At 41.6% G+C, this 24,080-nt stretch overlaps 2 long non-coding RNA genes across 2 annotated transcripts in view; one reads left to right on the forward strand and one right to left on the reverse strand.

The window, feature by feature from the left end:
* Positions 1–24,080, reverse strand: part of LOC148224033 (uncharacterized) — a 240,951-nt gene that overhangs the window by 194,452 nt on the left and 22,419 nt on the right. Inside the window, exon 2 of the long non-coding RNA XR_015803572.1 lies at positions 110–214. This is a non-coding gene — a long non-coding RNA (uncharacterized LOC148224033). The remainder of the gene's footprint in view (positions 1–109; positions 215–24,080) is intronic.
* Positions 18,747–21,471, forward strand: LOC148224034 (uncharacterized). Its single transcript, XR_015803571.1, has 3 exons — positions 18,747–19,017; positions 19,236–19,348; positions 20,847–21,471. It is a non-coding gene; the product is annotated as an uncharacterized LOC148224034 (long non-coding RNA).

The following is a 24,080-nucleotide window of genomic DNA, read 5'->3' on the forward strand; positions in this document are numbered from 1 at the left end:
CTTAATTAACTGCTGTTATGATGCAATGACGCAATCCTTGTTCACAAACCAAAGGCTAGAAACAAAATTCAGAACAGGGTAATAGCAAGAGGATGGAGGAGAGCCTTACCTGAAGCAGTGGGCTGAGGAGCCAATTAGCTAGTGTTGATTGGTGTGCTCTCAATTAGTGGTGTGAGGGGACAAGCTCAATCTTCTCATGCTTGTGGCCAGCACCCTGCAAAATTCATTTCTTTGTAAGTCTTAGCAAAAAGGCCATATATCAATAACAGCTGCCTAGTGCTGTTTTGGCAGACCCTGCCTTTTGCTGGTGGTTGGGCAAATTTGCCCATCACTAGGTCATGTAGGAGAGAGCTGAGGCCATGGAACTTTACAAACACACATTCACTGCCACCTCTGCAAAATCCTCACTTGCAGCCAGAGCATCCAACTGCTCATGGACACCTGCAGGGCAGAAGAATCTCCCACCATCAATCAGCCTGTCAGTCAGGCCAATGCACTTACCTTTGTTACCTGGAATTTATGCTGTCATACCTCTGCTCTTTTTTTGTTGTTTGTTTGTTTTCATAAGACTATTAAGACCACTTAAAATTTCTTAGCTGGAGCCCTTTTCAATTGCTAACCTTGATTTTGGGAGTGGACTGAAACCAGGAGTCAAAGAGATTCTTCCAGAACACATTAATCATGAATGTTATTTCAGAGGTGCTTTTTAACAAGATTGTTGTACAAGTCAGAAGGTTCTGTAAGCTCAGACTTGAGATGAAAAGACTTTATTGGCAGCACTCTAAAATTCTCCTCTGCTTTTGCAATGCTGTTGCAGCTGCTACTGTATTGATATAAGGCATGTTCTGTTAGCCTTTTCCTGGTATTTCTACTTCGATCAGATAATAGTAAATGCAAAATCACCAGTGTACATCACTTGAGGAACTAAACTAGGTATTATTGATCACAAACAACACCTAGTTTCCCTTTTTTTTTCCCCCCACGGAGGAACCAGTCAGTGAAAACTAGATGTTTTAATCAAATCACAAAATGATTTCTGTATGTATTTTTGACACCCTATGGTCCAAATGCTGTGGGTTGTCATTCCTTTCTGCAGAAAAAGCTCTAAGCTAGTTTTTATGATGCACCATGGCCAGGATGTTCATGATGCCCCTGACCTCTCTCCCTGCTTAGGAGTCAAGAGTGGCTTGAGATCAAGCCAGGTAATTGGTATATCTGATCTTTCCTGTTTAACCCAGAATTGCAGTTTCCATAAGGTAAAAGAAGTATTTATAAATTAATTTCTTTGTGGATTTAAGCCACAATATTTCTGTTTCCCACTAGAATGTTCTAATACACCATTTCCACAGGGGAAAAAAATAACATTGCTGAAAAAAACCCCATAATATTTTTATAATCAGTCCTAAAAACTAGCTTTGGGAACAATCTTCGTTTGCCTAGAATGAACAATGTTATGAAGTTTTTTTCCTCTAGTTTCAAAGAGATAACCTGAGCTGAGCTAATATAATGATAAGTTTTCCACAGATCACAGCCTCCAGGACATAATCCATTTTTTATCTGCTATGGGGTTGTCCAGGTGAGAAGTAGACAGCTGTTCCCATCTGAAACACTAGTGGACTTACAAGGAAAAAGTAGTAACGTTAACAAACTATTCAAGACGTGTTGTAAGGAGCATAAACAATGCTTTCCTCTTGGAAAAATCTCTCTCCTGATCTTATGTTTCAAAATGTGGCGTGTTTGTAAAGGAGTCACATAATAAATAAATTCAAACACTCTTGCTCTGTTTCAGACCTGAAAAAATGCTGCTAAATTAAGAGGAAACCCTTGCTCTCCAATGAGAAGCTGATCCTTTCTTCTTATTTCCTTCTGCCCCTCCAATTCCTTAATAGCAGATGGCCACACAGGTGTTAATAATATTCCCAGCATGCCCAATGGCAATACTGAGGAGATCTATATGCTGCTATTTACATTAATTGGCAACATTGCCCCAATGGACAAGCTATTATCTTCCTAAGCTTTAGTTGTCTCTGTCTGAATACTTATCTTTATCCAAGCGGTAAAATCAAGGTCCCACTCTATTGTTTTCTCCCACAGAGGGTGATTTATTTGATAATGTGCTTTCAAACACAATCTCTTCCTAAATTATCCTATCCATTTCATTATTTCTTTTCTATTATCCTGAAAGTCCAAAAGACAAGGTAAAAAAATTAGGTGCCAGATTCACTGTAAGTTTAGGAACTCAGACTGACATCTCTAAATCCCTTTGATGAGATTTTGTGATGTCATTCTGTCTTTCCAATTAACTTGGAGTGGTGTACTGGTGATAAAAAGATTTGGTCAGTATTTGTCTTCCAGATATTGAGTAAATACAAGTCTCTCTACTTCATCTACACTTAGTCTTTGTTGCAGAGGCAATGAATATTTTTTATTTGATAAAGGTCATGGTTACTTTTTTTTCCGTGCCACAAAGACACATTCTGTATGTGTGGAAGGCGTTGTAACTGAAGAAAAAATAAAAAAGTCTGGAACAGGGACTAGTCAAAAATGCTCTTGGGGAAAGCAGTTACATTTATATTATCAGGACAGGCAAGTCTCTTAATGCTGTGATACTGTCATAGCAATTCAAAGCTAAGCCACTTTATAAATATTAAATTCCTAAGGAAATGGAAATTCATGGTGTACTAGTTTCAGAATGTTACTTCCACCTGTCACTTAGATCCTGAAGGTACGGTCTCTGAACAGCAAAGGACTTTTCCAATATTAAGATGTAGGTGTCGGGTATTTCCTTGTAGCTATGCTTAAGAAGATAATTTTTCTGTTGCTCTGCTTTTCTCCTGAAGGATATGTAAACTGCTTTCCTCTCAGCATCATCCTCTGCTCACAAGAAGTGATTTGTGGCCCTGTTCTGCTGTTGCCTATCTCAATTAACATCTAACACTCAAGTATTAGCAGAAACGAGTGAAGAACCTCTCCTGGTTGTTCAAGGAACAGTTATTTGAGACCAACACTTTTTGTTGACCAGGCCAAAAAGCAAACCCATTTTGTCTGGCTAACATAACAGTGAGCAGGCTGGAGCATGGATCCTGCAACACTGCACCCTTGGCCCTGTTCACTAGACTTTGCTCAAGACAAGCCATTACAGAACAGGCAGAAAGGCTGGCAAAATTGCAACTGGAGACCTCTGCAAAAATACCTACAGCACCATCCCAGAAACAGTCGTATAGAAACATCCTTTAGTTGTCATAAAGTTACTCATAGGGGGACAGACCTCAGACTTGCCTTTCCAGCACGTGAACACCTGTCTGAAGAACAGCTCTTAAAAGCCTCATACAACTCATGTCTTTCAATAAAGAAACCCCCAGGTGCTCCTACTTTGTCCCTTTCACATATTCACCCTGAGGGACTTAGTCTATTTGTCTATGTAGTGCTGAATGAAACTTTGTTCCTGCCTTAAAAGCTGTGAAATAATGCCTTGCTGCTTCTTGTCTGGGGTGAGGGCCTTTCTCAACTTTCAGGCAACATCTTGCAGACAGCCAAGGAGAGATTTGTGTGCTCAACATCTTGTAATAACTTGAAATCTTTGCCTTGAACCCACAGCTTTCTCGAGAGCAGGGTCACTGTACTGAAACAGAAGAGAGCAAAGCCCCAAGCTATCAAGCAGAGTACAAGCAGATTAGTAAGAAATGAAATTCATCAATACAGTGCCCCCTTGGTCTAAAGTTCACTAAGAGAGAAGGGAGCTGTACAATGCACCCATCTCCTTTTAATTGGCTTGAAACTGCTTCCTACCACGCTCAAGCAGATGTGGTATCAATGGAAGCCATGCTAAAGCAGAAACTTTTAATTATTTTAAAATAGCCTGCTTCTTCTTGAGGAGCTGTGGTTAGGACTTGACAGGGATAGAGAAAATAAAAAAAAAAAAAAGTGAAAATTGGCTAATATTTTCTGAAGTAAATCTGTGAATTTACTTCCAAAACTCTTGTGACCAGAGTTTACTTGTGCAAAGGTAAGTTGTTCAGCAGCACATAGAAGAAATAAAAAGGCTGTGAACATTTCTGAAACCACACATATTTGTGGCTGAATCATTGCGTGATTTCATGGGATTTATTTATGTCCTTAACTCAAAAAATTGTGTCTTTCAAGAGGGAAGAAAACAGGCAACATAGAGCTTAAAACAAACCACAAAACTGTGGTTTGGCTGTGGATTAGATATTTGAACCATTAGTTTTAAGGCAGAATTTAGACTGAAATACTGTCACATATATATGACAACTACAATTCTTGAGCAGACAATCTCTCCTAGATAACTGGCAGAAAAAACAAACAGCAGCTAAGGCAATTAAACCTGTTGCTCACCATGAGTAGGTCTGCAGTGGACAACATGGGTTAAAAAAATTGTCATTACCTTCAGTCTTCGAAAGGATTATGTGGGGAAGCAGAGAGGGACAGGCACTTTTGCTGAGGTGCAATTGCTGTTCTCTAAGCCTCTCCTTCCCTCTGAAAAGGGCTGTGCACAATCAGTGAGGGGTTGCTACCACAGGGCAAAGATGTATTGGCCCTCTGAGTCCTAGGTGTCAGAGAGAGTCCAGAAGACACTAAAGTAACTGAAATGAAAAATGTTTGAAGACACAGTAAAGAACTTTGCGGTTCTTTTTGCAAGCAGGAGGCAACAAAAAGCTGCTGGTCAGAAAGAAAACCCTCTGCAACAACATGCTATACAGGGCAGAAATGTTTTTATAAATTTTGTTGATTGAATTTTCTCTTTTAAAGCGCAACAGTTGTAGATTCACATCTAACAAAGCCTAAAAGCTGAAAAAACAAATCCCAGGATGTGCCTGGGATCGTTCCTTTAAACTTACAGTTCTGGAAAATCCATCTTAGAGGTGAAACCATTGTGGAATGGATCACAGGCCCATGATATGTTTATGTGGCAAATATGAAACTTTGTACAGGTACCCCATGTAATGATGAACATCTGTAGTTCTTATGTGGACTATAATGTGTGACAAATGTAGAGCTAATAAGCATTAAAAGGCAAAAACAACTTTCACTTTACTATGCTGTTAAAAGTTATTTCACATACTGATTTGGCATTTCTCTCAAATGTTTTGTCGACCCAATCTTCTTGGCACTGTGAAATTAAGCCACAACCAATATCCTCTGGTAAAACACGGCTTCAAGTCCTATGTTGTTCTGGTACCTATAAGCAACAGACTGTAAAAAAAGTGTTTACTGTTGGCAAAACTTACCTCCCACTGGTGCTACAGGGCTTTATATCCTTGAGTTCAAAAAGAGATTGAGACCAGCCCAGTGAATTTTGACAGATCCCAACCTACCTTTGTTTTCAGTCTCATAAGGCAAGAGTGAGATCAGAGAAAATACTTATTGCTAATCAAATATTGATGTATTACAATAAAAAAAATTCTGGCCAATTATGACAACCTGTTTGTCATGTTTTGCAGGGCTCCTCTTGGTACCTCTGCTCTCTGGGATTTAGTTTAGCACATCAAAGTGTCTGTCAGGAACAGCATTTCTTCATAGTGCTAACAGGATCAGTTGAACACTAACTCCCCTTCAGAGCACGTGTGTGGAGCATCCTAGAAAAATATTTCTCATAAAAAAAAAAAAAAAAAAGACAAATTTGTGCTGGAAGGGGAAATAAGAAGAAAAAATAGGAAAAAATTCTTGATGGCTAGAACTCAACTAACCTGACAGAATTAACGAGCACTTGCTACAAAGGCTCCATAGATTATTTTTTGTGGCAAATATCCTCTTTTTAAAGCTCAGAAGTTACCTGTAATGTTCTGCTGTTTGGCAGCATGATGTAGCCCTGTACCCTCTCAGACAAGTCTCATATCTGCAAACATCCCCACAGCAGGCACCTTCAGACAAGCCCTTCTGCACCCTGCAGACCATCCTGTCCATCCAGATGGAGGAGAAGGTGCTCTCCTCCCCACGGGCTCACCATCCTCACACCACATGAAGTTGCCAGCTGTGCTGAGGCACCCAGATGGGTCTTGGATGGTCTTGAGCTACATCCAGTGATGCTCAAGCCCAGATTCGTAGCTCACACATCTGTTCTGAGCACAAACGTCCTTTCAAAGACAACCCTGGTGGCATGGGGGACACTGGGCCAAGAGCAGCCCTTGCCTAAAGTGTCAAGTGCAGGATGTCCTTAAGCACTTACAGAATTAGGGCACTGCTTGCCACTAAACATGCTCATAACCATCCTGAAAGCTTAACTGCTCAGTGCTATAAATACCTGGTTTCCCTTTTCCCCGTGACTGTTATTGCATTTCTTTAAGCTTCTCAGTTTAGAATAAGCACAGACAAAAACAGTGAGCTCAAAGGTGCCAAACTGTATATAAGAGAAAGGCATGTGCAAGGGTGCAAGCTATTCCTGAAAGACTGACAGACTCACACAATGTTTCCCTTAGTTTAATAATAAATAATCCTAACACTCAAAGCACACGCATTACATTAACAAGCACTGGATGACACAAAAAAAAAAAGAGATGCTCATTTTTTTTTGGCTGCTGAGACTTAGTTACACAAACTACTTGCCAGAACTGACAGCTAGAAAGAAGATGGGATGTGTCTTCCTGGATCTTGTGGGCCTTTCATCTAATTTCTAACAACTGCAGGTGCCTCTCCTTTCTCTACTCTCTTCTTTCGACCCATTTAAGTTGATATGGCTTCTGGAATTATGTGATAAGGATCACAAAGGTAGATGGAGAGATTGCAGCTGAGTGAGGACCTTCTAACCCAGAAGAGAATCCAATAACTGGACCAAGATGCAGCTGAGGCCAGAAGTCTGAGCAACAAGGATGGCCTGAGGTTTTTCAGTGGTCAGGAATTGTCAGAGACCTTCAAAGATCACCAAGCAAGGAGCAAGGCAAACACACACTCTTGGTAAAGGGAAACCATGGAGAATACAATATAACTGAGTCCAAAGTAACGCAGAAAAAACAAGTAGGAGAAAGAACAAGCCTTCAGCAGCAGAAAGCAAGAATAAAGATAGATCTACAGAAATGCAGCTACAATCAAGTAGTGGATTGAGCAGCCCAGAGAAACTGCTCTTGCCAGGGGAAGTTCTGTCAGACTTTTAATGGACAAGAGAGGCAAAATTTTAGGCTCCCGGATTCTTTGTTCTCTGAAGCTGTGGAGCTCTGTAGATGAGGACATAAGCAGATGGCTTCCTGGCCCCTTCAGACAGAACATCTGTTATCCATGACAGCAAAAGTATTGACCTGTCTGTGACTGGGCTGTGTCACTGGTTGAATTTCAATCCACAGAATTGTGTTGCTGTTACTCTGATATTCACTGAAGGCAAACATATCACAATGCACTCATGTCCCACATCTTCTCACATTCTTTATGGTCTCAGAGATCCTGGCAGCATCCAGTAGTTGCTGCTCCCAACTCACCTTCCTTTCCTTTTCCTTCTGGCTTTTCTTCCAGGTCTGGGAATCAGTGTGGCCGTTTGCTTTTGCTCCACACATATGGCTTTGCATTTTGTTAGACAGAAAACCATGCTGGCATTAATATTGAGTTTGTTTTATTCAGCTGTTTTCCACTCCCACATGTACGAAAGCTGCTTTTAATTCTCACCTCTCATTCTGATGCTTATATATTCCTCTGCTTTTCTGAGTTATACTTGCTTTATGACCTTCTGCTCAGTCAGAAAGTTGGCAGGTATTTGCTGCATTCCTATAAGGAATATTTCTCTTATCTTCAGCAAAACTGCCCTGGAGATTTTTATCTGGATTGCAGGAGATTTTTATCTGGATTATATCTATGAACATGCTGTCCTTGTGAAAGAAATGGGAGAATTTTCACTAGTGCTGGACTGCCTTCTGGGTCTGTATTTCTCAGTCAGTTTCAGAAGTTAATGAATAATGAAGGCTTGCATCAAACAACAGAGACCATCAGGTGTGGAGGAGAACACTTCAGAGATGGAGAGAGGGAAGCAGGAATAGTTTTGCCTTCAGAAATGAACGCTGAGAGTAATATCATACTCTGACACTTTACTGGCCGCAGCTGGAAAACATTCTGTTGCTTTTTAAATATGAAAGTCATTGTATAGTTATATTTCATAATCATGCACACCTTACATTTTTAACATTGCCGGGAAGATTGTTTAAATGTCTCAGCACAGAGGGAGTGTTTGCCATAATAATGTCTCCTGAAGAGACATAGCCCACAAAGCTCAGGATGGTCTTTGCTGCCAACTGTCCTTTTAGCAAATGAATTCCCATCTGTGTGGGGTGAGGGCTGAGCTGGAAGAATTACATAGAAGGATCAGAAGATATTTCTCCACCAGAATTACAGTTAAATAAAATAAACTCTGTCTGTCTAACTTAAACACTGCTCCAAGGTTTTGCTAACTAGTTTGCCATAGTTATCATAGTTACACACTTACACGGTGCTTTGTATAATTTTTTTAAACCTTTTAAATTACTGAGAACAAAAATAGTACGTTGAAGTTCAGATTTTGCAATCAGAGCCTCTAACAGTAATGCTTCCCTACTGATTTCATACCATTTATGCTCAGTTGTACCGTCCATGCTTTTATATAAGAAAGCATGAGCACTATTGTATGCTAGATTTAGATAATGCTTTGAATATAAACCTGACCAGACAGGAAGCTTGTACACATTTCATGGTAGGTCTGAAGGTCTTGAGCCATAGTGTGAAGCATGACCAGACCCCGCTGGGTAATTTTTGTAAAAATGGAATCCCATAGTTTTGGGTTCCCTCACCTTCATACTAAACAAAATTTAAGCTTCTCCCGCATGCAGCCTTATGGCTACAGCATTCATCTAAGTCTTCTTTCTGTTCTTTAGTCTGAATCAGAGCAATTTTTCTCTTTGGATGACTGCAACTCAGAGGGCAAGGGTCTGAACCTGCTTCTTTTTTTTCATCCAAAGCTGGTGTGCTGAACCCCATGAGTTTAAGAAAACAGAAATATGTGGAAATATCACTAAAAGCAATACATAGCACAAAAAAGTTATGATGTGGCATGACATAATATTCTCACAGCAACTAACTCAATCAGAAGTGTTCCTACTGGTCCCTATATGGTTTGGCTAAGGGTACCTCCTGTAAGCATCAAAGGTGGTTATTGAATTGCAGTCCATGAAATCATTTCTTTGGTACAGCACAGATGCCACTGCAGTAAATCAGGATATCTCCATGCAATTTTACCAGTTGTGTATCTAACCCAAGGTGTCCTCCTGTTTCTATTATTTAAGCCAGAGGGTGAAATGCAGATATTTTGAGGATGGGGTGTATATTATATTAATTATGAGTAGCCCACAGATGCTTGCTTGCATCCCTTGGGTATTCACCCAGTGGCAGATTTGTAGTTTCCATTCAGAGCTGACCCAACTCTGAGAAATTTGCCTGGCCATGACTCTCAGCTGGGATCCCCATTTCAGTCAAAAGCAGCTACACTCTAAAAGCCATCCAAGTTTATCAGGAAAAAGACTTCACATTCTGCCTTAAAATAAGTCACACAGATGGAAAAATACAGCCCAGGTCTTTCATCATTTGTTCACGTTGTACAGACAGGAGTCCTTAGCATGCTGAAGCAGAGCTTGGAGTACCACAGTTTTACAAAGTCAGAGTAAATTAGAAAGAAAATGGATAAAATCCCCTCATAGTTCACTGTTAAAGAATAATCATACAGCATCTGCCTTCATGTCTATAGCTGCATTACAATGAAGGACACAATCAGTCTCTCAAACATACATTGCTAGCTTGGCTTATCATCTCCTACCTCTCAAACTGATCCTTCTGCCTCTATTAAGTAGTTTTCCATTGACATTTTATGTTCTTTTTCAATACACCAGGAGCTTTTGATGACATTGGCTGTTACAGGACTTTCAAAACTCCATCTTTTTTAATATGAGGACAATCTGACTTTCTGATATCTTTTCTTCTGCATTTATCCTTACATGGTGCAGGTTTTTTGAAAGGACTGGGTTCCTCTTAATGGATTTCTCTGGAGTTGTAGTCTGCTTCTGTAAAGCCCCAAAAGCATAGGTTAGGGGGAAGAAGAAGGCACTGATGAATATGAGCCTTTTTTGAAATTTACCTTCTCTTAGGGTGGGGAAGTGAGGTGAGCTGATACTGCTGAAATATTTTTAAAACCTCAGGGATACATAACTTTGCATTTAATAACATTTTTGAATGGGACCTTCTGCCTGTGAAGTAACTTATCCTTCTAATTTAACTCTCATTTTACCTCATCTATTTATTAATTTTATTGTGTTGGTTTTTCTTAAACGTCACCTATTATGAGGAAGTTTGTTAGCCTGTTATATATCAGGTGAGTCATTATACCCATCCTCATCTGCTTTTAATAATATTGCAACCCTGAAATTGGTAATAAATTGTTCTAGACTTCTTTTCCCAGATATTTTCTTCTGTCATGATGCTGTTACGAAACTGCCTGGCTGCTTTCAAGCAGTCAAGATTTATATGTTGGATCATAAAAAACAAAAGGCAGAGTTTCCATAAGAATGCTGCCCCATTCCTCTTTAGGTCTCCAGTGGCACTAAAAGGAAAATACAGAAGGATTTTCCAAGGCTGTAGCTCTTCATCTCCATGGGCTCTGCTCACAAGAAAAGTCCCTTATTTTTGTTGAGCTCAGGTGATAGCAGCGAGGGTCAGCTGGCACTTGGGAAGGACAAGCACAGTGTGCAAGCTGCAGGGCTGTGCCACTAAAACACCCAGGTCATGGCATTTGCAATCTGAAATGCAGCCCCCACATGCTGCTTTAAGGCCACAGTCAGCAGAGAGCAAGAATCACAGCTCCTTTAGCCAGTGATGATTCCCTCTCCGTGCTCTAGCTAGCTTGGTAATAAACCTCATTCCTGGACTGTGACACGTATCTGTGATTTAAGGCTGCTGTTTACTTCTTTGCTAATTGTCAGCCCTTGGTATAGGCCTTGTGTTTGTGCAGCACTACCAACATCTATTTGGATGGTGTTACAGAATAGGGTACAGCATGGTCAGCAACAGTTCAAAGCCCTTTCTCTCTTAGCCACCACAAAATCACTATTAGATGGAGAGCTGCCTGAACAGCATATCTCAGGGTCGTGGTCAGTGGCACAGGGTCCACTTGGAGGCCTGTCACTAATGGTGTCCCACAGGGCTCAATACCGGGCCCAGCTTTGTTTAACGTGTTCACCATGACTTGGACAAAGGGGCAGATGTCTCCTCAGCGAGTTCACAGATGACACAAGGCTGGGAGGAGTGGCTGATTCCCCAGAGGGATGTGCAGCCCTTCAGCAGGATCTCGACAGGATGGAGAGATGGGCAGAGAGGAACTGTCTGAAACTCAGCAAAGGTAACTGCAGGGTCCTGCTCCTGGTAAAGAATAACCCCAGGCATCAGCACAGGCTGGGGCTGACCTGCTGGAAAGCAGCTCTGTGGAGAAGGACCTGAGGGACAACAAGCCATCCATGTGCCCTGGTGGCCAAGCAGGTCCATGGTATCCTGGGGTGCATTGGGAAGAGCACTGACAGCAGGTCCAGGGAGCTGATCCTGCCCCTCTGCTCATCCCTGGTGAGGTGCATCTGGAGTGCTGTGCATGATTAGGGGATTGGGAAACCTCTCTTAGGAGAAAAGACTGATGGAGCTGAGCCAGGTTAACCTGGATCAGAGAAGATTGAGAGGGACCTTATCAATGTATGTGATTAATTGAAGGGACCATACCAAAAGGATGGAACCAGACTCTTCTCAGTGGTGCCAAGAAATAGGACAAGAAGCAACGAGCAGAAACTGATGCACAGAAGGTTTCACCTGAACAAGAGTGGGTTACAGAACACTGGAGCAGGCTGCCCAGAGATGTTCTGGAGTCTCCCTCACTGGAGATATTCAAGAACAATCTGGACACAGTCCAGGCCACAGTGCTCTAGGGAAATCTGCTTGAGCAGGGAGGTTGGACCAGGTGATCTTCAGTGGCCCCTTCCAACCTTAAATCTATCTCAGAATCAGTAAAGTCCTGACAAGTAGGAATCAAAAGACTGATTCAGAAATGTGGGATGACCAGTAAGGACATCCCTATAAGTATATATTTAAATTCCCTCCCGAAGCTGAGCCCAAACATTTGCAGATAGTATCTGAGCTGATTAGTACCCATAACCACATTAGATTTTCACTGAGCCCATAATATGCTCCTCCTTAATGCTGTGGCGAGGGACTAGCATACATTCACTTCTTATTCAAACACTTAGGAAATTATTTTGATTCCAGAACTAATTAACTGGACTATATCTTAATCATTCCTACTACTATCATATGATTCCCTACCAGCCTGATATATTTTCAATTTCAACGTAACTAAATAATTGCAGTACCAATTAGTTAAAATGTAAGTAGGAAAAAACATTGGATGGAGACATCTTAATTTAAATATAATCCATTAAGTAAAAACTGCTATTCTAATTAGTGATAATGTAGCACAATTAGGAAATAAAATTTGATTGGTACATTGGAATTTAAACTTAATTAGTAACTGCTATCCTAATTAGTAAATGCAATACGGTTCAAGCAGCATTTTGTTGGGGGAGAAGTGCATGTACAGTAGAGATGGTGGCAAGGAAAGAGGCATTGGGAGAGCTGAGGTGGGGACTGTGAAGCACAGGAGTTCAGCCAGTGCCAAGCCCAAAGTCCTGCTTCTGAACCAACACTGACCTCAAAGCAGAGGAGTTTGATCTCACTCAAAAAGTTGACGTGAAGGATGGTTTGCTGTCACCTCTGGGCAATCTCTCCCTGCAGTTAATTACTTCCACTGCCCAGATGGAGTGTTTCACTTTGACATCTACAGTTTTCTTTTTCCAGATCTGGACTGGTAAATTTTGACATACTAGTGGAAAAATAAGTAGTAGTTAACTAAATTGAAGAGCTCAGCATTTTGAATTAGGAAAATGCAAAGTTGTCCTAGACGTAAAGTCACTACAATACCATGGGTCTGCACTCGTATAACAGGGAGGATACTGGAGGAAGGAGCTTGAGACCTAGGAGAATCTACAGGTTTCTTAGAAAGATATATAACATTTATTTCAATGGGAGAAGGGAGGTGAAAAAAGTTTTGGCTGTTGTTTCCATTGAACTCACCATAATTTCAACCTCTTTTTTCCTGGAAAATATTTCACCTAAGCCCCTTATTATGTACACATACTTAGCACCATTTTCCATTGTACTACTTTGCATTTATTGACACTGAATTCTGTCTGCTGTTTTGTCAGCCGGTCACTTAATGTCTTCAACATTTCAATGGCAAATTTAGATTTGTGTTTCTGGACTAGCATGAAAATAGCAGGAAATTTTATTGCTTCCTAATCACTCCTTTTGCAATCACCTGTGACTGCAAAACATACCAGGTCCTAGGTATAGATTGCCATTACCTCTTCACTTCATTACTTATCTTTTAAGAGAGGAAAAAAAAATGTATTTTGAATAAATTAATTACAATTAATGCATAGCAACAAGATATACAAATTAACTAACCTTTGCTCTCATCCCCTGATATCTTTAAAAGACTGGTCGGAGAATCTCTGTCAAAAGATTTTAAAAATCTGGTACTTTGTATTGATTGGATTCTTGTTATTAATACACACATTGCAGACAGCTTCAATAGATTTGTATGGTAATAGTTTTTTTTTATAAAAGCTGCATAGTTGTTTTTTCCTTACTGGATCAATTTATCCAACTGCCTACTCATTCCATTCTTAATTACAGTTTACACCAGATGCTCCAAGATGTTACTTCAAAAATATTTGTTATATTTACCACTTTCCATCTCTGTGGTACCAAGAGCTATTTGAAGAGTATATGAAAATAAAAGAGCTGGTAGGTCAACACTTTCATACTTACATTTCTTGACACCTCTTGTGTGAATATTAGTTAGCTTTTGCACTTGGTTACTATTCTTCCTGCTAATTTACTTGGAAACCTTTTCTATCAGTAATTTCAGTTAGATTGTTAGAAAAACACCCCAGAAAGAGATGTTGCAATATGAGAAATCTTCCTCACTTTACTCAAAATGAATTTTTTTAATGCCTTTTTATTACATAGTCTGATCCTTTCTGGATGCCCCTGACTGTGTCTCAATCATTTATTATCCCTACTGACAGCAACATCTCTTTTTCTGATGTATGTAGGAGGTGGAAAGTGCATTTAGCAGGCTCAGCTCCACACCCACCTCCCTCTCCCCCCCTTTTTTTTTTCCTCAAAGCTCTTCTTCCAAGGGTTTAGCATTTAACTTTCCAGAATTTGGGCATGTCTTTTCATGTGTGTACATGAATGTTGAAATACCATTTCTAGCTTTCCTTGGCAGCTTTTTTTACTGCACAGTTTGACTATAATCTCTTTATTTTTTTTTTCTCATGGGTAGCATACAGTTACTCTGAGCTTCTACTTAAAGCATTTATGCTATAATCCAAAAATTTGACCCTTTTGACTGTTCCTTTTATGTATTTATTCCTGTCTGGTTTCCTAGATGGCTAGAGAGTAAGCTTTTTCATTCTTCCACATTCTCTTTTAATTCTCCCCTTTGAAGTAAAAAATGAAGCAGCACATTTTCTGTTCCTGAATGCGAAGGTGGAGAAGCAAAACACCAGAATGCACCAGCCAAGTACAGTCTGGATATTTTCTCTGCTCAATGTCTCCATAAATGGGTTACACAAATATCAATCAGGAATTTTATCAGGATGACACGATTGGCTTTGAAGTGAGGGTAAGGACTACTTAACCATGAATGTTTCCCTGCAACATTGTTTTTCCTGCAATTTTTCAAAATATATGAGGGCAATAAACACCAGGGGAGAAAGAAAAGCCTCTCATGCTGAGGGTTAAGGCTGGTACAAGAGCAAATACATTCACCTGAGTCATGAATAAATTAGGACTGGCAATTTAGAAGATGGTTCACGTCTATCAATAACAGATTTCCAACCAGAAGAGTAGGTTAGGAAAATGCTATCTAGTTTTAATAGGGGGATTCCTAAATCTTTGGGTAAGATCACAAGACTCCCTTTCTGCGACAGCAAGGGCTTAATTTGCTAACTGAAAAAGATATTTCCTAGGTGGCTCGGGACATTTTTGTGCCCTTTTCTGTTAGAGGATCCTGCCCTCTGAAAACTTTAGTTCTTGGTCCCCAGTCCAAAAGACAATTCAAGATCTGATTCCATTTTGGCAATGACTTTGGCAATATAATTTACCCCTGTCAGAAAAAATCCAAAGGTTTCTTTTGTTTGTACCAAGTCTACTACTCTATAATTTCATTTGATGTTCTGGACTCCTGAGTTACAAGACCAACCAACTTCCTCCTCTCCACCAAACTCCTACTTCTATACTTTCCCATGTATCTTCCCCCCGGACACCTTTTTTCTTTCCCCACACCAAGCAGCCTTGGACCATTTAATCACCCCTTTGAGAGAGCTGTTCCATACTACTGATAATCCTTTTTGCCTTGCTCTGGAGGTTGCCCAGATCTGCTAGATCATTTTTGAGCTAGACAAACAAATTTCATGCAGCACTCAAGATGTAAAAACACCATGTATTTAAACAGCAGCCTGAGGGGATTTTCTATTCACCTTTCCTAATAATTTTTAGCATAACTACTAATGAGGACCGAGCAGATGTGGAAGCTCTAAAACCTCTTTTCTTACTGGCAACAGTCATGTTAGAGCCCACAACTACATGTGTAAAGTTTTGAAGTTTTTTTTACCCCATGCTGTTGTTTCCAATGGTTTTTCACATCCTGCAGAAAATAAAGGCTTTGAGTCACCCCCAATTGGCAAATTGTCATCTGCAGCATATCAGTCCCTCCCTAATACAGACCAGAAGCCATTCACAGACAGGCAGCTGCCCCCACTCAGTGCTCCAGACAGCTTATCACCCCAGATTTGGGATATTTTCCTATCGCAGTACCCTCTCAGATTTCCATTCAAGAAACTCACGCAAGCATGTTTAATAACCACTCAAGTTAGCTAAATATTTAAGAACAAAACTACCATTATACACCTAACAAATCCTTTTCAGCAGGATTTCTGCATTTGTTTGAATTGAAGTACAAACTTTGGCATTTTTGCTGAGTGGAGATGCCTTCCTGAACAAAGCTTTTATCAAATTAATTAACCAAACAAACCAAGGATATTTCCTAAATCCTAGGCTTTCACCTACTGGAAATGGGTTGATTGTGTGCATAGCTTAAGAAGTAAACAGACGTGGGAGTTGTCCATCAGAATTATTTTCTGCAAGCAAACACAAACACTACCTTATTTGTCCTATATGTGAATTGAATTGCATTATTTGTGCCTCACCTGAGCCAAGCTTCACTGAGCAAGAGATGCAGACCAAGGGGAGGTCTGGAAGAGAAAGGCAGGAGCAGCAGCCCACCAGACACACACATTGCCATTACCAAATTTGAATGGACATAAAACATCGGCATTTTCTCTTGAGAGCATCTCTCTGACCTTGGCTTACTGCCACAGGAGTCCCTTGAGGTCCATGCACATCCCATGAATTGCACTTAGGGTTTTTTAAAAAATGTAATTATTGAGCTTTAGATTTCCTCTGATAAGTCAGTAATAAAGCCTGAATGCTGCCCTGCAGTTCTGCCTGGCCTTTGGTTGGGAGAAGCAAGAGCCATTTAATCCTCCAGCTTGTGTTTTAACAGGGAAGGGTTTCCTTCTGGTCTTATTGTACTGTCCAGGACATGGAAAACTGCAGTCTGCTTTGGGACCTACTGTAGTTTAGAGCAGGGAGAGAGGGTCTTCCTGCAGGATTTCTGAGTGCTGGCACCATGGTACAATGGCAGCAGGCACAAAAAATACAAAAATCTTAGCAAAGGGGAAGGGTTACTCTGACTGGAACCTGGAAGCCAGCACTGGGTTACATATGTGTATATTTAAACAAAAATCAATTGTTTTACCAGTTTTGCAAAGTACTGTTATTTCCAAAATCCTCTCCAAACTCCTTTTTTACTGTGTATTTTTATAGCCTCTAGTACAACAGGGTTTGAGCCCCTGACCTCAGCTCTTAGGTAAAAACAGTGATTGAAAGACCTAATGGGCAGCCAACAGGTGCCTGCCAAACTGGTAATGCTTTTCTGCAGGCTGCCTGGGAGAGCAGGTAAGTGGGAGTAGGGGGCTCACTTAGAGTCACATCATGAACTAATGCTCGAGGAAAGAACATTACCTGCCTGCTCTGGCCTGTACAAATTGCATTTCTGCTCCATCTGCATGAGCAGAAATTAGAGTTTGCTTGATACAATGGACCTGAAATAAGCAGAGTGCTCACAGTGAAGGGTTTGTACCATTAAGCCCTAGTGGATAAGTAGTATTTGTTCCTAGAAAATGATGGTCATGGCCTCTAAATGCCCTTTACTGTAATACATTTTGATTAAGCATACTGATGAATCCCCCAATGAAGAATCAGCCTGCCCTCATGCCACACTAAACACTGTGAAACAGCTCAGCTAATTTCAGCTGTCAAGAAATTAACTACCCAGACACAGCAGTCACTGGGGTACACTGTGCTCAGGAGAGATTCAGGGCTTCATTTCCCTCAGAGCTACCTGCCTCACCACAGGAGAGGGTGATTCATCCCATCCTAAAATAGGTATGTAAACCAGGGACTTGCATCACGCTCTGGTAATGCTCCTCTCTCCTCCTCAGCTCTTGATGACTCTCCCAGGAGCCCAGATATTCAGCACTGGCCAGCCCTGGGGTCAGTTGGCTGAAATAATTTAAGATAAGTACCAAGCAATAAGCTTTTTCCCATCCTAAGTAGCCAACCATCTAAATTAAGGAGTAGATTTTCAGAAGAGAGGTTTTCGGCTGTCAGGTCTGCTCCTCTGTTCAAGACAAGTGCCATCCCTTCCTTACAGGCAGGACTTGCAAGAAATTGCATTTCAGACAAGATTTCCTATCCTCGTCTCTGCTGAGCCACAGGGGGATGTTCTCATTTCACCATACAATGGAGTGTGGCTTTGGCATGTTCTGTGCAGAGCATATTTGACATTTTAATTGATGCCATTTGTTAATTAAGAAGGATAAATGATGACAGGGAGAGAGGAGGAGATCTTATAAAGAATGAATAATAACCTTGTTCAAAAGCAGGTAATGAGAAACTGGGTTAAAATTATGTAAGCACTTGCAAAAATGTCTAAATGTTTTTCAGAAATCAGGTGCTGCCCATCTTTTCCTTATCACAGAAATGTCAGGGAGTGAAATTCATCAGCTACTTACAACATGTGCTCTTTACTGAAGGATTTTCTAGCAGAAATAGCTGTGCATCCCTGAGTTAAGCCACAGCTGGTATCCTGCCACGGCGTGGACCGGAGCTCCCCATTCCCTTTGTTCTCCCTTTGTCTTACTGCAGCTACCACCACCAAGGCAGAGGACAAGGTCACACCACTGGCAGGCTCAATCTGTCCAGACTGGGCTGGCCCCCAGTTTTGAACAGAAAGATTCCAGGCAGCAGCAACTTCCCTCAGCAGTGAGGAAGAAAATAGTGGAGTTGGTAGCACGATGCTCAACACTGATCCCCTTTTCAGATGCACCAGCAGCTGTGCTTGGGTCTTGTTTTCCCTAAATGCTGTCTGTGTGTTATGCAAAGCCCTTTAATAGAGGAGAACAGAGCAGAGTCTGTTAGCCAGGAGAGTGGCTCTGCAGAAAAGCAGATCCAAAAAAGCCTTGGGTCTAGCTCCTTTCTGTGCAGATGCACATTTAAGCAGAGACAAAAGGAAAGACCAAGCAGAGGCTTAGACACAGGAAATGCAATTTTCATCAGCTGATGTAGGAGTAGAGAGAAAGGTTGTCACATCCAAATTTCCAGTGTCAATTCCTGGAAACAGAAAACTCCCAAGCTTAGTGTTTTGCACTGAGAAGGACTTTTGACATCTAGCAAGAAACAGGTTTCATCTAGACTTTCCTGTACAGTTTGAAGTGGCATTTCTGTCTCCTGCTCCTCTGCTCACCCCAGCAGAAGCACTGATACAAGGTATGGGAGTATTTACTATGGTCTATAACAAGTATATTGTGTGTGTCTCCTAGGATGAAAGGTGGGAGAGTTTACAGAGGGTTTCCATATCCAGGAGCTCAGCAGCCAAGCTGCATTTTTGGAGGAGCCATTAGAGCACCCAAAAGAGGCTGAGTCTCTATTCTGACTCTCCTACAGAATCTAGGTTACACCTTGAGCATGTCTCCTGCTTTCCCCAGCTCTCAATTTTCTTCAGGGAAGTGAGATGGCAGCAGCGAGCATTACAGCAACCTCATCTGGACTTTGAGATGAGCACTAGCACTGGGGCAGTGGCAGGGATTTCCACACAAAGGTATACTGCAAAATTGCTAGAAAAGTTCATTTGCAACTTCCGTTTAAAAAAAAAAAAGTCTGTGAAAAGCTTGGGGAGCTCCAGACTGGTGCAGGCTGATTGTTTGTGGGTTTTTTCCTATTTGTTTTAGGTTGTTTACTCAAAGTACTCATTTGTTTACCTTGTTGTTTTCCACTCCTTGCATCTGTTCATTTGTTTAAGTATGAGCCTCTGTGTTTTCCACTTCTGTTTCCTCTCATTACAGTGGAGCATCTGCTTGGCACTTAAAAAAATAAATCAAAAATAATCTTATACCATGGAGAAGAAAGTTTTCATAAACTATGAGTGAAGAATTATTATTGTCTGCATAATCCCTTTTATTATTATTATTCATTTAGACTTCAGTCTAACAATAATCTGGATGACCTTGACAAATATGTGGGGGGGGGAAGGTAGGAATCATGGCCTATGAGAACATTTGAGAGAATCATCCCTCCCTGAAAAATCAAGGAAACAAGACTATTATCTTTCCCTCCCTCTGCCAGTCATTTTAAATCCAGTCTTGAGATGGGGATAGCCTGCAAAAGTTTACATTTTTCCCTGATAGCCAGAAATCCCAAGAGAAGATGAACCTGGCTAGATGCGACCTGGCTGCAAAACCTCTGCAGAAAGCTCAGACGGGCACGCTTGTGCAGCGTGTCACAAGATATGCAGCATCACTGTCACCTTCACCAGCCCCCCAAACCTGGCCAAAACTCTCCTCTCTTCCTTTACCAGCAGCTGCTGAGGGCTCTCAGAGTCCTTTGCACTCCTCCTTCCCTACAGGAGGGGAGCTGGGGAAAGCATCCCCACACCCCTTCACCTCCCTGCCTGCACTGGCAACCTCAGCCCTCCCTGGCTCTCCACCATAAGGAGTGTCATTTGACCAAGTGATATTTAGAGGAAATTGTCTTGCTGATTAAAGGAAACGTGCAGTATTTGTGGAAAAGATATCAAGAGCACATAAGGGGTGACGTGAGGCTGAGTGTCCTCTTGCTGACTAACAGCTGCAGGCAAGAGTTATTCATTAATGTAATCAAGTCACACAAAATTCCATGAGAACATTGGGGAGTTTTGCACAAACGATTAAACCAAACAGCAGGTAGATGAGCCTCTGTCACGTTTTCCAGCAACTGCCTGGATTGCCTCTAGGTTCAATTTTAGGTCTAAGAGGTGATCCTGTTACCAGCAATCTGTCACAAGTGACTCTGAGCTCCCTTTCCCCATCTCTCCCTGGTGTTACTGCCATCCAATAAATCTTTTAAAAAGCAAGCAAACAAACTAAAAACAACCCCAAAAAAACTCCCACACAGCAACACCATTTGGACATCATTGCATTAGGAAACCCCAGTGCCTATGATGAAATACTCAGACAAAAAGCATCTGAATTGAGTTGAGGGTGGACCAAAACCTTGTGAATCAAAATAAATTCTGTGTGTTCTTGCCTGTTTACACAAATATTTCTTTCTCCCCTCACCAGATACAAGAAAAGGAAGAGTTTCTACAAAACAAGATCTTTCTGCATAAAAGTTCTGTTCTTCTAATTAGTGAGATATTCATGGCAGTGAGTGGAAGAAAGCTTTTTCCCTTGCCCTATTCTGCTGTAAAGATGTGCTATCATTTAGAACATCACTTAATTAAATACTAGAAACGAGGACACTTTGGAATTGAATAATTCTTTTCTCCAACAATTTTTTCTAGTGTTCAAATATTGGTCAGAAAGAAAACCAACCTAGCCTTGTCACAGTCATCGGGTACTTAATTGGTTTTTTATTTAGTTCAGTATTAAAGCCTGAACTTTGAGGAAAAAATTAATTCCTTGCTCTCCAGTGTGAACAACTGGCAATGAATGATTGCGTGGAAAGAAAGAAAACAACTCCAAGTCTTTTTAAAGCCCAAGATCTGATCTTGGTATCACCTCTCATCTTTTACAAAATTCCAGCTGACACAGGAAGAACATCTTTTCTCTGTTAGCATTAAAAAGTAAACCTAAGGTAGGATTTTTCAAAGGCACTTACTTCTTGCTGCTCTCTTGATTCCCATTGAAACCACTGGAAAAATTCTTCACTCCCTCCCCAGAGACAAGGGCATGCCAAGCACATCTGAGCACCCCACATACACAAAAATCAATAAATGCTTGTTTGTATCATCTAGATTGTGTCAGGTCAATGATGTGGAGACCCAAAGGTCATTTTGACCAGCCAAATCCACTGGGGGGACTCCTCCCTTCAAGTTGCCTCTTTAGCCCCACAGCACAGCTTTTCTTATGGTGCCAGGTTTTTTTGGGAAGCAGGAGAGATCCTACTGGCGCTTCCTTTTCCTTCCAGCTTTGCTCCAGTTTAGACAGTTATGGGAGAGCATAACCAGGATTCCTTGTGGCAGGAGAGGGGAGTGGTGGGATCACTTTAGTCTGTCACAGTGCACAGGGCAACACCAACCTCCATGGTAGGGCTGGGCAGAGCTACCTGGGGCCAAACTGGGAATCAATTGCAGGAGCTGGCAGGGCATTTGGGGGTTGGCCCAAGGAGCCATCACTGCACTTCTTTAGACAGCAGCCATAGGCACAAGCCAGATCAGTTGGAAAGCGATAACAAGACATGTATTGACACCAGGAACAGAGGGCTTAAACAGGGGATAAAGGACAAAGACCATCTCAGGCATCCAGGGAAGCCTGATTTTATAGAGCAGCTGCTGTCCCCATCCTCCCCTTGCAACTGCCTTACACAGAGCTGTCACAGAGATGCTGGTTCCCATCCCTGCTCCTGCATCAGCAATGTCCTGCCAGGCAAGGGTGACTGAAGGGAAGTCCCATGCGTGAGACTCTATTAACTGGAAAAAAACCCTGACAGCACATGCCTCTACCAATGTGCTCTTAGGAGAAAGGCAGCTTGATAGCGATTTTGGCCCAGTGCTAAAACCAGGCAAGTACACACCTGTGGATCACCGTGGTCATTAAAAACTACAGACCACCTTGTTTTATTTGGCTGGTTATCATACAGTAGCTAGCCTGGACTGGAGACAGCACTCTTCCTAGTGAGAGGGAGTAAGGGAGAAAACAGGGATCAAAAAGATGCTGCAGAATCAGTGGAGAGTTAAGACACAAGGAGACTGCAGTCTCTTCATTAGCACCAAATAAGAGCAGTTTTGAAACACATGAAACACTTTGCTGCACCATCTGTTTTGTCCAGCTAAATTCTCACATTAATCATCTTTATTCCTTGTGAGTAATTCCCTTATGGGAAATCTACTGAGCATGTTTAAATTTATTAAAACTATCACAGTTTATTAAGAGTCTGTACCCAGTGTCTTCTGCCTTGCACACCTGACGAAGGGGAGAGAAACACAGCTGTAATCACAAAATGGTTTCTCTCATCTCTGTACCTTCCAGTGTCACTCACGGCAGTAGTGGGTATTGGTTGCAATGACATTTCTTGCATGCCCACTGCAGTGTGCCAAGCACCATGTTTCTCCAGAAACCATGTGCCAAAACTTTTAGAAGAGATGCAGATGTAGTTACACCCGGTTTAAAGAGGAAGGCTCTCACCTACTCTCCTCTAAGCTAAAGTACATAAGCCTGTTCCTAATTTTTAACACAGACAAATTTACCAGCCAGCCTAGGTAAGCATCAGCCACTTGATCAACTCTGGATCACATCGCCCAAGACAGCAGAAAAGACTTTTTGCCTTCATTACCCTGTGCAAGTAACCAAAAGGAGACAAAGAACAAGGTTGGCATCATGAGAAACCAGGGAACATTTGATATGTGTCAGGACTTCGTATTCCAGAGGTCTTCATGATGTTCATCTCTGATAGGACAAGGAAATACTGAAATGGTTTCCATTAAGTTTGTGTTGCAGCTGCATCAAAGACAGGGAATTTTTAACAACAGAAGAGTGACTCATTTTTCTGGTGTGAATCATCACACTATCTCAGTTTCCTCACTTATATTAGGAATACCAAAACATTTTTTCTTATCAGTAACGGAAATTACTTAATGTATATAAAGGGCTGTCAAGCCAGGGCCAAAGACTGAGCAAGGCTGCAAAATCCCAGCCTAGGGCCCCTCCTCTAAGCCTGTGAAACCCACAAGTGCTGTCAGAGGAGGAGCTGTGCTATCCCATCACTGGCAACACAAATCCATCTCACAAGGACAATAACTGCTTCACCACACCCTTGGCTGGAGCAAGGGCACTGCAGGGGCATGGCTCTTTCTGCCCACTTTGCACCAAGACCAGCAACCTCTGTAGGCTGCCTCGTCCCAAGTCCCCGGCTTTTGTCCTCCCCAGACCACAGCCCAGAGCTGTTTCTCCTCATGCACACTTCAGTAAAGCTATCTCGGCTTGGTTTGCATGGCACAGAGAAATAAGAAACTTGAGCACAGCCAGTTTTTTCCAGCCAAAAGCGAACACAGAGGCAATTATCCCTGCAAAACTCACTTTGCAAGCTTAACACACTCCATCCAGGCAACCTCTTTAATCTGTACTGGCTAGTGACTCCCTGCTGAATAAGATTACTTCCCCCTGAGGGGGTTGCCAGCCTAACTCAACTCATGTGCCTAAACTGGCAAAACCCACTGAAGTGTAAACAGTCCGTCCAGGGTGTTCAGAGACCCATTCCTGGGTAATTGGCTTCCATAATGATGGATACACACACAAACACAAAACATAGGAAAGCTTCCCCTCAGGTTTGCTCAGAGTACATACAGCTTTTCACCT

The sequence above is a fragment of the Sturnus vulgaris genome, chromosome 4 (assembly GCF_052056855.1).
Source record: "Sturnus vulgaris isolate bStuVul1 chromosome 4, bStuVul1.hap1, whole genome shotgun sequence".
Taxonomy (NCBI): Eukaryota; Metazoa; Chordata; class Aves; order Passeriformes; family Sturnidae; genus Sturnus; species Sturnus vulgaris.